At 37.8% G+C, this 15,309-nt stretch overlaps 1 protein-coding gene across 4 annotated transcripts in view; it reads left to right on the forward strand.

Annotated features, from left to right (window-relative positions):
• The window catches only part of GPC6 (glypican 6), a 1,065,634-nt gene that overhangs the window by 649,178 nt on the left and 401,147 nt on the right, over positions 1–15,309 (forward strand). The window lies entirely within an intron of this gene.

The following is a 15,309-nucleotide window of genomic DNA, read 5'->3' on the forward strand; positions in this document are numbered from 1 at the left end:
TTGGTTACTGCTTCCCTCCACCAGTGACCTCTGCCTACTCTTTGCAAATCTCTGCCTGAAGGTCCTGCACTAACACTGTCCTGCTGAACAGAATGCTGGGCCTCTTGTATGCCATTGACCAAGGGAAGAATGGCAGCAGGTCACACCACGCCTTATTCCCAGGCCCTCTTCTCTGGCTCTACTCTTTATTATCTCTCTATTGTATCCACCACCGCGCCTTTGATATCTTCCTGCCAGTGTAAGGTACAGAAGGAAGTCAGTTATTTGGTGGGTGACTCTTGAATGAAACACACACACACACTCCTACCTGCCAAACGCAAATGTTAACTTTCAGCGATAACATAATCTAGCTCTACATTAAGGAAGCAAACTTTTCCCCAAATGCAATATAATCTACACAAATCACCATCTTCAAAGAGAACAGAGTTTAATATTCATTATTATGCAGATTGGTATCAATCACACACACTCATTAACAAACAACAAAATTTACCTTCTACCACTAAGGCTGTGCCCAAGAGCCCACCAACATGAAAAACAGAGTCATCTATTCATTGATGACAGTAGAAACACCTGGTAGAAGCTTTAGAATTATTGCTTTTCTGTCCCTTAACACAAAATCACATTTCTAGGTAACACCTCACTGCTTGTTGTGAGCAGAAGATGGTTATATGAGCATCTCCTATACAAGTAAGGGGCTTTTGAGGGGGATGTTGAAATTGAGGGGAGGTTGTTCTTCCCATTTCATGTTCTTTGGATTCATCTCACTTTAATTAACAATCAGAATCATCACAATATTATTTCTGTCTGGGCAACTCTTGTACTCTTGTGAGGCAACCTGTTACAATAAACCTTACCTTAAAAGAATTTAACAGAGATCTCTTAATAAAAACTGCCTCTTACCTTCTGTCTTCTTTTTTTTTCACTTTCTTCTTGATAGAGGAGTCACAACTAATTAATATATTTTCTTTCTCCTCCCTTTTCTTCTCCATAATTCTCTCTTTCCTTCCTCTGTCTACCCCAGTGCATTTTTCAGCTTTTTGGCTGTCTCATTTCTTCCTCAGCTAACTATAGCTTACAACTAGTACCCACCCTATCTTATCCTGGATGGCTGACAGAGATGAAAACCATCTTGATAAAGCAAATATATAGCCCCACATGTCTTCTTTTCCTCCAGGCCTGCTATTATTGTCCACCTCCCCCTCCAGTCAACGTCCTTGAACTGCTACCCTACCCGCCCTTCTCCCTTTGTCTCCCTTGATGGTGACCATGTTAGCTTCCTCCAAGCATGCAACACACACTCATCAGACCCTTGTGACATTTCTCCGAGCAAGCTGGGGATATATAATTATCATCTTGCATCCCAATGGATTACCTAATTGAAAAGATTGAGGTTAAGAACCCTGGTTTTCTGGATACACATATGATTTTTTTTTCTCCTTATTGCTGTTAAAATTGTGATGTTAATCATGTCAAAGTTAAAACTAGTCAACTTCAGACTATTTTCCTGGAGAAATCGATATTAAATAGAAATCATAAGTGCTTGGTTCTCTAGGCCACAAGTCAGGAAGGATTTTCTCCAAAACAGAATTGTTGAATATTTGAGGATTAGTATGTGAAAACACATCCTGCTGTTTCCACTTCTGCCCCAATCCTAGACCGGGATGACACTATCAATTAATCAAGCAACAAGTATTTATTCAGCACATACTCTGCACTGAATGGAATTAAAGCCAAAAGAGCCACATTTTTCAAGCTATGTAAAGGGCAAAATATATCTGTGTCCAACTGGGCATATTTGTTTTCAACAGATGGGTAGGCACCCTCTTCTATTCATCTGCATTTCATTGACTTCCTTTCCAAACGTGTGTTCTGCAGCCACAGCCTCCTTTAGAAATTTTCCTCATTTGAAAATGGTTATAGAAAATCCTTCTGCCACCTTGTTCCTTCCAAGGTGACTCATCTATAGTCTAGATAAAAACACATGTGCACAGGAAGTTATTTTTAAAGCCATTTTGCATATGATTGCATTTTCTTTCTAGAAATTTCTATTAAAATGTTATCTCAAAGTTGTCCCGTGATCTAAACCCATTTTTAGGAGGCCTGTGAGGGACAAGATGTCTGAGTCCTCTTGGCATCAACTCAACAGATGAGAATTATGTGTCCTCAGTGTTACTGCAGGGTGAGAGAGTTTATTATACTGTCTGATGTCTAGAAATAAATACTGCTACCTTTGATGCCTTCAAGGGATAAAGTTATCTCTGGACCCTTTTAGGCTATGCTAACCCAGTTGGTTGAGTAGAAGCGCTAGCCAGACTGGATTGAGTAGATGGACTAGATCTCAGAGGTCAACCAGGTAGCCAAAACTACCAGAGCCCTTTTTATGAGTCAGACGCTATTCTAAGTGTTTTGCAGGTATTAACGCATTTAATCCTCACAATGACCCTAGGATCCAGGTATACCTATTATCGCTATTTTACAAATGTTTAATTGCCTAAGATCACTCAGCTGGTAAGTGTCAGAACTGGGGTTTAAACCCAGGCGGTCTAACTCCCTCTCTGCCTCTAAAAAGCCTTGCGCGTTACAGATTTGGTTTTTATTACCTGGCTTATTTTGTCTAGCCTCCTGCAGGAAAGGACTGCAAGTAATCTCCCATGGCCTCAGGCATGTTCCTCTGAAGACTTCAGATCTTGTCTGGAAGGGAGTGAAAGGGTAGAAAGAGTAAATCACTGATCTTTTCACTTTCAGCAGGATCCCCTCCCTGCTGGAATTTCCTCAAGCTATAGAAGGTGGGCTGTATCCCCTTAGGGGCTGTTGTAGCCCCAGTTTTAATAGAGAGAAAGGATTTTAATATGGTGCATAGTCGTAGATAAAATACACACCCCCCTCAAAAAATGCAAATTAGCTCTTAGTCCCAACTTGAGCAAGTTCCTCTGAGACGGGTTTGACTCACTGATCTGTGTCATTCTCTTGAATCTCAGCCAGAACACATCACAGGCAGGTGTCTGAGTAGGCAGCAGTATGTTTCACAATTGCAGGTCACCTCTATACTCCCCCAAATACACTCTGATTGGTGGCAATCAGAGTCATCCTATGACTTAGGACTTGGTCCTCTACACAAAATGTGCATGGGATGGAAGAAGCATGGCAGAAAGGAGTAACTGGAGAGTTGGGTAAGAGGCAGGAAGAATGTTACAAAAATAGGAGGCAGGACGCTGAGGTCCATGAGGCTCTCTTGTAGTCTGCCACTCCTAGAGGGAGCATCTCTAAACATTTAGAAATACTGTCACATGTCTCAGATTAGAACCCAAGACTTTTCCACCTCATTTGGTTTTCTCCAGTGGCCTTAGATTCCCAGTCTCTGTGACGCTGAAACCATCACTGTACTAACGCGGATTATTTGACATCACGCAGAACAAACAACCAGTTCATTGCTGAAATGTTTTATCTGTCCACCTGATTGATTGCTTTGGTATCCTGTTGGGTGTCACTAGGTGCAATTTAAAACACATTACTTAAATCTAAATTTTAAGAGGAAATCTAAAAATCTAAAATGAGAACTATAAATTTTCTCTTTGGCCTAAACTGGCTGGCCCAACAATAAAACAATCCTACAATAAAATCCTGCGCGTGGAATAACTACTCTTTAAATTTAAATCACCATAGCTTTAACCTCTAGCCAGGTGTTTAGAAAATAAGTAGTGAGAAGAGATGGTCGAGACAAAATTTGGTTTTACATGAAAAATGGAGATTTCTACCTCCTTCTTCTTATATTCAAGTAAGAGTATTCAGTTGAATCTTTAAAAGTTGGAATATATTTCCAAAAGAAAAAAAATTCATTACGTATTAATTTATGTTGCTGACATATCAGAGAAATACACAATGGCTTTATGAATGCATGGACCATCACAATTCTTCTGAGTGATGAAGGGAAACATTCACATGCTTTGATTTTGCCAACATTACCAGACGTTGTCTGCCATTAGCTTGGTGAATGGTTCAAAGATAGAGGAGATGATGAACATCTGCTTAAACTTCACGAGAGACTTGAAAGTTTAGTTTGATTGGAATACAACTAATTTCTTATGTTTCAAGCTGTTTTAAGTTGAAGTTTTACCTTTTTTTAAACAACAAATTTAAATAGCAGAGGTTTTAGGCAATTGTCCAAATGTTTATGTTTCCAATTAGCAATTTCTACTAAAATACTTAATCCGTGCTATTGTACTTCACTTGAGGGTGGAATCTCTCATTAACTTCACCTAGCTCGAACCTAATATTAACAGCAGCTGGAGTTGGCTGTTCTTTATTGAAACCCTATTATACAAGAGGCTTTCACCAAACACGTTACGTAAATTATTTCTAGTCTTTACAGCAACCCATTCAGGTAGGTATTATTATCTCCATTTTACAATGAAGAAAGGTTTCAGAGAAGTTTAGATCAAACAGCTGGTGAATATTTTAAACTCTACTGCTTTCCTGACAAAATGTAGTCCACTATTATAAGTTCCCAATAAACATGATTATAAATTCCATTTCACCTCAAATAATAGCAGGTCTGAGAGTCAAGCTTTGATTATGTGACATATTTGTGTGTCGCTTTGGTATATGACATATTTCATCTTGAGTAAGTAATAGCATTTTTTTATCCTCTAAGCATTTGATAAGGTTTTCTTGTCCAAACTAATTCTTTATAAGAATGATCTGGTAAAAAGATACAGAGGGATATTATGAAACTTACCCCAGCTCACACAACTCACCAGCAGTGGTTGGCAAAAAGGAATTCTCTCTTGGTAACCTAGATTCTCTCCTCACATTGTATCCCCAATGCTTACCTTCCGGCTTCCTACATCCTAGATGATCCATAAATATTTGCTGAAAGACTAAATGCATGAATGAATGAGTACGTGAAGAAATGAACACATAAATCAACAACACTACCCAAATGCATGTTTGCTATTCTTAACTGTCTCTTACTTTGTGACATGGATTCACATGTCCTTTGAAATTTGAATCCAGATGGTAAAAACCTGGAATAACAAGCTAGTCTATTATACAGGTGCTGTTGCTGTCACCCCAAGAAGTACTATAAAGTGGTTTCACTGTATTATAAATTAAACATGATCTCTTCCTTGCTCTTTGGACAGAAAATGACTAGAAGATGAAAGTACGTGAACACACACAGTGGTGTTTGATAAACCTTTGTTGGATTAAATGGAAAATTTCACAGCAATGGCAATAGGTACTTGTAATCAAACTCCTAAATACCTTGTGACAGTTGTTCTGATTAGTTTTATCTCATCATAATTAAGATTTCTTGAAGAAAAATCCATCAAGGAGAATTCATAATACCTCATATCTGGAATTTAATGGCATCACGCACCTTGTCTTTCTCATATTAAGTCCCCTTATCGGCCAAATTTTGCATCATTTTGTTTTTTAGATTTTTTCTTTTCTACTTTGATATTACTTTTTTACAATTGAATAATTTCCTATTTTTATTAGAGATTTGCCCCACGTCCTCTAGATTTTCCCAGATCACTGTGAGCATTATTAAATAAGTAAAATTATGAGCTGTGAAGAAAAGTGCTTTTGTAAAAGAGTTTTTAGTGGTTTTGGTGACCTTCTATATTCTTTCTGCAGTGACCTCACATATCCTAGCTACTGAACAAGAGCTGCAAATAAAGGCTTTTATTTATTTGTGATTTCTGAATAAAATAGAAGTTTTCAATAGTTTTGTCTCTGATGGGAAAATTTGGTAAACACCAGGTGGGGAGGACACAGGTGATGTAAATATCTTACACATTTTCAAATGTCAGCTGTTCCCAAGAGAGGATGCTTATATAAACATCCTCTTATAGTCTTAGCAGATTATCAATGCATACCACTTTAATTGCAGTTTTCTGATATCTGTGCTGTTAATAACAGTTCGGAGAAGATTCGAAGCACTTTGATTTGAATCAATAGTCATTTAAAAAGTAGCTGTGCTAAATGATGTATGTTTGTCATTGGATCATCTCCCTTAAGCAGATGGTATCTTTGGAATTGTTGTGACACTTCATTGTTTCTGGTGGCTGATGACTCATTGTAGGAAAATCCCACTGTACACAATACGTGAAAATAAGATTGTTTGAGATTCTTTGCTACAGCTAATTTTCAAACAGAATTTCAACAGATGTGACAATTTTACCAAGATGTTGTCAAAATAAGAGCAACCCACTGACAAATGCAATCTGGCTCGTGTTCAGCCCTTTGCTATCGTTCTGGTTTGTTTCCAGTGTCGGGAGACTTTGTATCGATGTCGTCCCTGATAACTTGATCATTTCAGATGGCACATTGTCAATTTTTTGTCCTTCCTGATGGCTCACTCTGCAGTCACGATGCAACACTTCTAGGTTTCTCTTCTCCTTCACCTCCCCCAACCCACATATTACCAAAGGAACAATGTTTGTAACTGATATTTAGACTTGTTTGGAAATAAAATGAGATCATCCACCAGAGACTTTTAGAGGTCATGGAGAAAGATGATCCATCATGAAGGAACTCACCGTGTCCTAAGGAATTTCAAGTTTAGCTGTGAATCTGTTAGACTGATAACCTTGCATAGTTAAAAAGGTAACTCCCATAAAGATGACTCGGAGTCATTGTATCCTTGACCAACATGGCAGGACTAGCCCTGAGAAAATGAGGTCAGTGCTCAGTGGTATCATGCATTATTTTGTGTGTCAAAAAAGGCCATAAAAGTAGCCCATTATCATCAGTGACAGCTGGACAAGCAATAATGTTAAAATACCGAGTTCTCATTACAGTGAGCTGACATGACGGAATACTCAGAACCACTCAGAGTAGCCCAACACAAAAGCCTTTTATGATGTGTCATCCTCTCCAAGGGCTAATCAAAAGCAGAGATAAAAGAGGGGAGGTGATAATGTTTAGGCAAAGTAAATTCTGTTTTAAAAAGAGTAATGAGACTGAGGTATAATTTTGTTTTTAAGAAGAAGCTGATGTCGTGTATGGTAAAAAGTCTTCACTGTGTTTTCTCTGAATAGCATACATTTATTTCTGATCAGCCTTCCAGAAATTCCCATGGGGCAAAGGTGTGACTGAAAACAACACAATGAAAATTCTATTGTTTCTTCTATTTCTGAAGTGACTGGTGTTATACTCATGCTGCATTATTCAACTATTAGAAAGAGAAAATAGCCTTAACTTTTCTGTTTCCATTTAGGCTCAGGTAATTCTTGTTCTGTTCCACAGGCTTCTACACGGGAATAAAATACATTACAGTATGTGATACATTTCAGAAAATACCCCACACTCAAAGCCTTTGTCAAGAGAAGAAAGTTGTAATACTGTTTCTACCATATGAAAAAGAAAAAAGAGAGAGAAGCCACTTAAGAAGATAGCTCAGATTCATTTATATGTTTAATAATTAAGTATCTCCTTAATTATTAAGTATTTGGGAAATATTTAAGTATTAAAAATAAAATTATTAAGTATTTGGGAAACGCTATAGGTTTCATGTTTTTTGAGCAAAGCAAGTTTAGTTGCTTAAGAATGACCACAAATACTTTATAATTCCTCTCAAGAGGAGGGTCTGTTTCCCTACCTCCTCTAATAGGCTAGCCTTGTAACTTGCTTTGACTAGTGGAATGTGTTGGAAGTAACTTTGTGAGACTTCTGAGCTGAGGCCTCTTGAGGCCTCAGGGCTTCCTCTCTCATCTTGTTAGAAGGCTGTCACCAGGAGGTAAATGAAGCTAGCCTCCTGGAGAGGCTGGTGCAGAGAAATTGCGGTGTCCTGGCTACCAGCCTCCTATCTGCCAGATACTTGTGCAAACCCTTAGATCTTCCAGCCCCAGTCAAGCCACCAGAAGACTGCTGCCTCATAGATGACCTCGGATGAGACCAGAGAAAGAACTGACCAGCAGAGCTCAGCCAAAATCACTGTCTCCCAGAATCATGAGCAAATAAAGGATTGCTATTTGAAGCCACTAGGTTTTATGGTAATATGTTGTGGAGGAAAAGATGACTGGTACTGGGAAAGTAGAGTTAAATTTGGGTCTGGCCTGGCACAGCAAAAAACAAAAAATACTGAGAACATGACAACTTAATACATTTAAATTTTTATTTTAAAGAAAAAAATGAAATATGGAAGACCAAAGATCTGATTTAGTTCAAAATGAATTATTTCACTTCCTTAAAGCCCACTCTCTGGTCTTTTAAATCTTTAAACTTCTGTAGCCTCATCCAAAGGCAATTCTATAATCACTTAATTCTGTGCACAAGGACCTGGCTAAAAAAATTAGTTTAAAACATAGTTTTTAACATTCACAAGGGAATTCACTTGCATTATGCTAGCTTTTTCTATAACTGAATATGTTCCGTTAACATAATACAGTCTTCAGAGAGTACTTATTTGTAGCAAAACATTTTCTGAAGAAGCACATGATTAGTTACAAACCACCTGAAATCAAAGACTTCGAAGAAAGTCACATTTAAACCAATTAAAATAGCCACATACTTTCACATCTTTTTAAACAAAATTTCAAATTAGAAACCTTTATAGGTTTTTTTAGACTGGCTTTAGAATACATAAAAGTGATCTCATCATATCCTATTCTAATGAAAAGGGATTGTGGAAATTTCCATAGATCTCTTCTTATTCCTATTTAATCTGAAATAGATACAGATATACAGATATACATATTTATATTATATATATATTTACAGAGATGAAAAGTTAGAGTTTAGTGTATGCTGTACTGTCATGAATTAGTATATGACTATTTAGAATGATCTAGTAACTAGAAAACTTGAGAAACTTTTAATGCTTGACATTAGTACTTGATTTAATTTCCCCTAGTTTCTCGATATTTCTGGATCCTACAAGGATCTGAGCATCTCCTGAAAGCAATGGCTTCTTACTAGGCAACGATTGTACCCTTGAGCTGTCTTGACACTAAATATTCAGAAGATCCTCAGAAGCATGAAAAATAATCTGGCACCAACCAAAGAGATGAGAAAAATGTGCTATGTATTGTGGTCATCTGCCCAGCTACATTCTAGTTCTCAGTTTTATGGCAGCCAGGTGGTTTGAATGGGGTTATACCAACTGTAGTTGGTACTGATTGGATTGGTTCTATCAGCAAAGCCCCTTTTCCTGGTTCATATGTGGACAAGTGACTCAGTTTAGACCGAGGAGGAATGAAGAAAGAGTTGATGGGAGAGAGTTCAGAAGAAGATTCTTGTTTGCCCTGCTGTGAGAGCTACTAGAAGAAACCCTCACTCACCCTGGATGTAGAAAGGGAAACGTAGGGTCCGGATTGTGCTTGGCAGCGTGTAGTAACCTTAGGATGAAGTGTAGCCCAGACATGCCTAAGCCAAGAGATAAAATGTATCCGGTTCCTCTGTGATATCACTGAGCTGCAAACCCAACCAACCAAGAAGCTGTCCTCCCCTCCGCATGTTCTGCTACTCTTATCCTTTTCCTCCTTTTTTTATAGCTATTCCTGCACCTTCCTGTTATTCTTTTCTCCATTTTGCAATTGAAGGCCTTCTAGCTGCTACAATGAACATATTAACACTTTTAAGCAATCAACAATCAACAAAGGACATTCATGTACAGGATTTCATCTGACTCTTACCAGGTATCATTATTATCCCCATTCTACAGGGAAAGAAAGTGAGACACAGAAAAGTCAAGGGACTTATCCAGGGTTTGTATGGTAAATTGAATCATACTTTGCAAGATAATTTGAAAAAAATAAGTAGAAATCTTAAAGGGCCTCTTTTTATTTTTATCGAGATATAATTGACACATAACATCTTGTATGTTTACAGTGTATAACATGTTGATTTGATACAGTTATGTATTGCAATATGATTTCCACAGTATTGTTAGATAATATTTCCATCATGTCTCATAATTATCATTTCTTTTTTGTAGTAAGAACATTTGAGATCTAGTTTCTTGGCAACTTTGAAGTATATAATATAATCATAATATGGAATATTATTCAGCCATAATAAAGAAGGAAATCCTGCCATTTGCAACCACATGGATGCACCTTGAGGACATTATACTAAGTGAGATAAGTCAGACAGAGAAGGACAAATATTATGTGATCTCACTTATGTGTGGAATTGAAGGGGCCTCTTTATATTCATTCTCTTCTTGTTCATTTCTCCCCGGAGTGTGTACATAAACTAAGCCTCCAGGAATGGCACCAGACCAGTGACTGGTCTAGAGGGACTATTTTGTGGTCTGTATAACCCTGACCAGAATAAAATGCAGAAAAGTCAAAATCAGCTCTGCTTGAAGAATGAGTATTCACAGACACTGCAAAATCTGAGAAACAAAAGTTGAAAAATAACATTGTATCTCATTAGAAAGGTTTGAAAGAAAGCTGTATATGGGGAGCAGTAATCAAGAGTTCATTAAATGAGAGAAATGCTTATTCTATTCCTTCTGAGATGGCCAACCTCATCTATGATGTAATTATGCCTATTGCTGTTTGCGTTTTCCACGGGCTTATGCCTCCCTCTTAGCAGGATATTCTTCTCAGCTCTGCTAGGACAGCCTTCCATGCCTGATCTTGTTGCTGCTGGAAGTCTTAGATAAAAAGACTAATGAGATACCCAATGATGCGATACCGTGTTATATTATGGAACTGCCGGTCACTCGCACTTCACACCTCATTAATTAGATGCTAATTGCAAAAGCTACTTAAAAGTGGTTTTTGCCTTGCTCTCTGCCCTGACAACCTGATCTTAGTATGAAACGCTTGTCAACATCAAAGCCTCAGAGAAACAGGCCTAATATTTGCAATGTTAAAGTTACAGATTTTAGCCTCAAAGGAAAGATATGCAAAAGCTTAACTTTTCATAGCAGGGCTAATGTCTTCATTATATAGTCAACATGCTTTCAAAAGGACAAAATACATCTTGGCAAAATTATCTTTCCTACAAGGACTTGTATTTTGATATTTGCCTATGAATAGGTTATCCAGAATAAGAGTCATGTAATTTCAAAAAATTTTTAAAATGTTACTCAAAAGCAAATTAGATTTCCCCACGACAACTACTTTTAAAAACATTTTTGCTATTACAATAACAAGGTATTCTACACTGAGAATCAGTTTCGTGAAGACGTTCAACTTTAATAAATTAAGTGTTTTTTTGCCTGATTTAGTTCATAACGAATTATTTCACTTCCTTAAAGCTGAGGCACTAACTCTTTCACTACTTTAAATGACTCAGACATGGCAGAACATATTTAGAGAAAGTTTCTAAAAGAATTCACCTAAAAGAACAAGTAATTTAGTGAAAAATTAACTAGAGAATAAGAGACATGAAAGAAACTAAAACATGGGATGTAAATTTTGAAAGTTTCTTTTATTGATCTAAAATATTTCATTTTTTATGGAAAACCACAGTCTAAGCTTAGACAAATCATAAAGCAAAAAAGGAATATAACTGTTTGAAATATGTGGATTACCAGTAACCGTTTGTTACATTATATACCATATAATTGAGTACGATTAAAAGAGTTCATAGATCATGTTTAAAATGTTGTGCTTGGAACAAAAGGAAGATCTCCTACATTAAGGATAAAAATCAATTGAAAACACATCTATTGACCAAAAATCAATGTGACCCTACCCTAACCCTTAAGGAAGTGTAGTTTGAGACACAGGATGGTTGCAGCCCAAACATGTAGAAGACATGCGGCTAGCATGGCTTTTGTCTTTTCCTAGGGAAACTTAGACCAGGGCCTTATGGGATTTTAGGGACAGGACTGCAAAAGAGAGAAGCTGGAATCAAGAAAGGCCAGAGTGAGAAGAACTCACTAAACTGTGGGACTGCTCCCTGCCCCTCAAGCCAAAGAGTGATCACCAGCCCCAACAACTGTGTCCCAAGGTTCTTCATCTTTGACTTTGATAGCTAAGATGCCGTGATATAGTGACCCTCCTGCCTGGCTCAGCATCAGGGCAATGGCAGCAGTGGGGAAGCAGAGGCTGGTTGGATGGCTCTGATGTGGAGGATACATCCATCCCATAGGCACAAAAGGCTGACAAAATCAGACAGGGCGTTTGGGCTCCAACCTGAACTGCAGAACCGTTGTCTTGGCCAACCAATGGAGTCACAGAGGCTGGATCCAGTCATACGGATTAGGCAGATGAAGCCTGGCAGCAAAACGGTAAACCCTCCCCAAGCACATTTTCTTCTGAATTGGCAAGATTTATTGCCACCCACTATCTAATGACTGAGCTCCTTGCTAGAACTGGTTTATTGGCTCGGCTCGGGGCAGAGCTGGCAGATCGAAGGTCTTCAGTGACTGCCATTGAGCAATCCTGAGAAAAAGAATAGGGATTGATAGCCCCTACATGTATGGATTTTTCATTTGGGATTATTTAGTTTCTTCAGGGAGGCTGTGCAAGTCCCTAAAGATCTTTATAAATAGAATGGATACTCATTAGTCAGAAATCAGGGAGAGAAAATCAATCATTTTGGAGATGTTTTACATCCTAATGTTGTGCTTTCAAGTTTTCCATGTATGGCATTTTCCATCACTTTACTCTGGAACGTGCAAACCTTGCATGAGATAATGTCTCTAAGAGCATGAATCCCAGAGTAGACATCTACTGTCAGTTCTCTCCCCCTCTGTTTGAAGCCATGTTAAAAAAAATAAAAATACATTTTAAAAAGGTTGTGTCCTCCTGCATATTTTTCCCTTCCAAATTAGAGAATGCTATTGGAAATCTTCTGGAGAGCCAAAAAAGGATAATAGGTCCCTTGCCCCAGTGAGATGCAAATTCCAGGTGCTTGGCTGGGATCATTCACCACCTAAATGACTCTTCCACAGAAGCCTTGCAAATTTTTATCTCAGCAAAATGACAGATTTCATAGGTCACGTAACGTGGTGTCTCTCTCTCTCATGGTCACATCTCATTAGTGTTAAATCCACAGATGTCAAGATTCTACTGCACTAATTCCATTAAGATATTTGGTCTACGGCAGTTGGGGTAAACTGCTTCAAACAGACAACAGGGTTAAAATGTTAGTTCAAATAATCAGGTGCCTTTTGATCTAATTAACTGAGCCAAGAAAATAGCACGATCTTCCACTTATGATTTTTCTATAAAAATGAGAATGTGTTTCTGTTTTGTTTTGTTCTATGGTGAAACAGCAAAGCACAGCCACTGCAGAACAAAATGTTTAAAGTAATATATGTATTAAAAAGTTTTATGAAAATGGTAAGATCTCTAAAGATCTGAATGCCTTTGTCATTAATACTTAAGTTGTTTCAGTTATTTTAAGTCAAAGTTTCTTAACAGGGGACATACAAGATCAACTTCAGAGAGACGGTTGACTCTCCCACCCAAAGTTATGTATGTGTGTTACTAAGGAGGAAGTTGTGTGGTTTTCACCAGGTTCTCATTTGGAATGATCCAAAAAAAGTAAAGAATTCTTATTTTAAATGAAGCCCACTGCCTTCTCTACCCCTCCTCGCAGAAGTAGGCTCAGACAGGAGCAGTGCAACTCTCCTTGCAAGGGAGTCTTTCAACTCTCTCTGAATCCTTTTATGCGTCTGGGTCAGATATGCCACTTGTCAGAGGAGCATCCTGGCTTCAGAGTAACTTTTCCTCTAATCACTTAAACACCGTCTTCTCCTTGAGCTCCAAGCCTTGGCACACTCACAGTTCCCAAGAGAAGTCAGACTTTCCCAGGTTTCTCCTTCTGACAACCGCTCCCACACCTTTTCTCTTGGTTCCCTCACGTACAAAAGAAAAGTTATACAGGAGCATGATGCCTTGGGAATATGTGATTCCCCAGTTGTTTGTTTCATTAACATTTATTCTGTCTTTCTGTGATTAAAAAGTAATACCCATTTATTACCTACTACAAAAAACCTGGAATAGAGAGAAAAGGTCAAAATAATATAATAACTGCTACCCATTATGCAGAAATAATGACTTTTAAGCTTTTTTTCATGTTTTCTTGCATATAACTGTAATGTTATGTACACTTACACAATGTATTAATTTATTATACATAGTTACACATATTAAAGCTAAAAATGTAGGTTATATTCTATGTATCAAAGCTTAATGATTAACTTTTAAACAGAACATAAAATACCTAGGTGGCACTGTAAAAGGATGTATCCCTGGCGTGGAAGTTGGACTTATTTTTTAGAAAAGATAATCAGCCTCCTGCAGTTAATAAGTTGTTTGATGTTTGGTTACATGTATATCTTTACTAAGTGATATATATCTTTCTTACAGTAAATCTATGTTTGAATAGGATGTATGAGAAGTTTTCTCTTTAAACCATTTACTTATATTTTTGCCTTAGTCAGAATAGGAACTGATTGCTATTGGACATTTACTATATTCTAAGCTATTCCCATGCGTTTTTTTCTTTTAGTCTGTACAGAGATCCTCTGATATACGTACTGCTTTTATCCTCATTTATAGATGAAGAAACTAAGGCTTAGAAATAACTTATCCAAGGTCTTAAGGCCAGGATGTGGCAGAGTTAGGTAAGCCTAGGTTTCTCTAACTTGGAAGCCTGTCTGTCATCTGCTCTTGCTAGCGGTTCTCCAAGTGTGGTCCCCGGGCCAGCAGCATCAGCATCACCTGAGAATTGGTTAGAAATGCAAATTCTCAAGCCCCATCCTGAACCTGTTGAATCAGAAATGCTGGGAATGGGGCCCAGCAATCTGTATCTTCACAAGCCTTCCATGTGGTTCTGATACGTGCAAAACTTTCAGGACCAGTGCTCTCTATTAGACTGCTTCCAAATTTTAAAAGGTAGCTGATATAAAATTTTTAAAAATCTATGTTTTTTAAAAAAGATCATATTAGACTCTTGCCAAAGTATTAAGTTAGTGTTTTATTGCTTAAGCATTCAGAATTTTACTCTGGGGATTCCTTGAATGTTTTATGCATTAGTTTATAATAATTGAAGCTTAAGACCGTAGCACTGAGGCTTCCAGTGAGAATGAAGGCTGGGGCATGGTGAGTGAGCACAGTTAGCACTTGCATTCTATCCTCACGTTGTTCATGAGTGATTAGCTGGATTAGGATTCTGCTGACACACGACTACAAAAAAATGCTGTTGTACAAATCAGGCTTACTGATTGTGAATAAGAAAATGAAAATTAGTTTAGAAACAGGTCCAATATGTAGACATGTTTTTCAAATGAAGTGGATTCTTTATTGGAAACAACTACAACCCCACAACCTTAGTTCTGTTGACCCAATGCAATTTTTGTTCCCCAAAGCCTGCTATCCTGATCCTGGTTTG

The sequence above is a fragment of the Diceros bicornis genome, chromosome 9 (genome assembly GCF_020826845.1).
Source record: "Diceros bicornis minor isolate mBicDic1 chromosome 9, mDicBic1.mat.cur, whole genome shotgun sequence".
Taxonomy (NCBI): domain Eukaryota; kingdom Metazoa; phylum Chordata; class Mammalia; order Perissodactyla; family Rhinocerotidae; genus Diceros; species Diceros bicornis.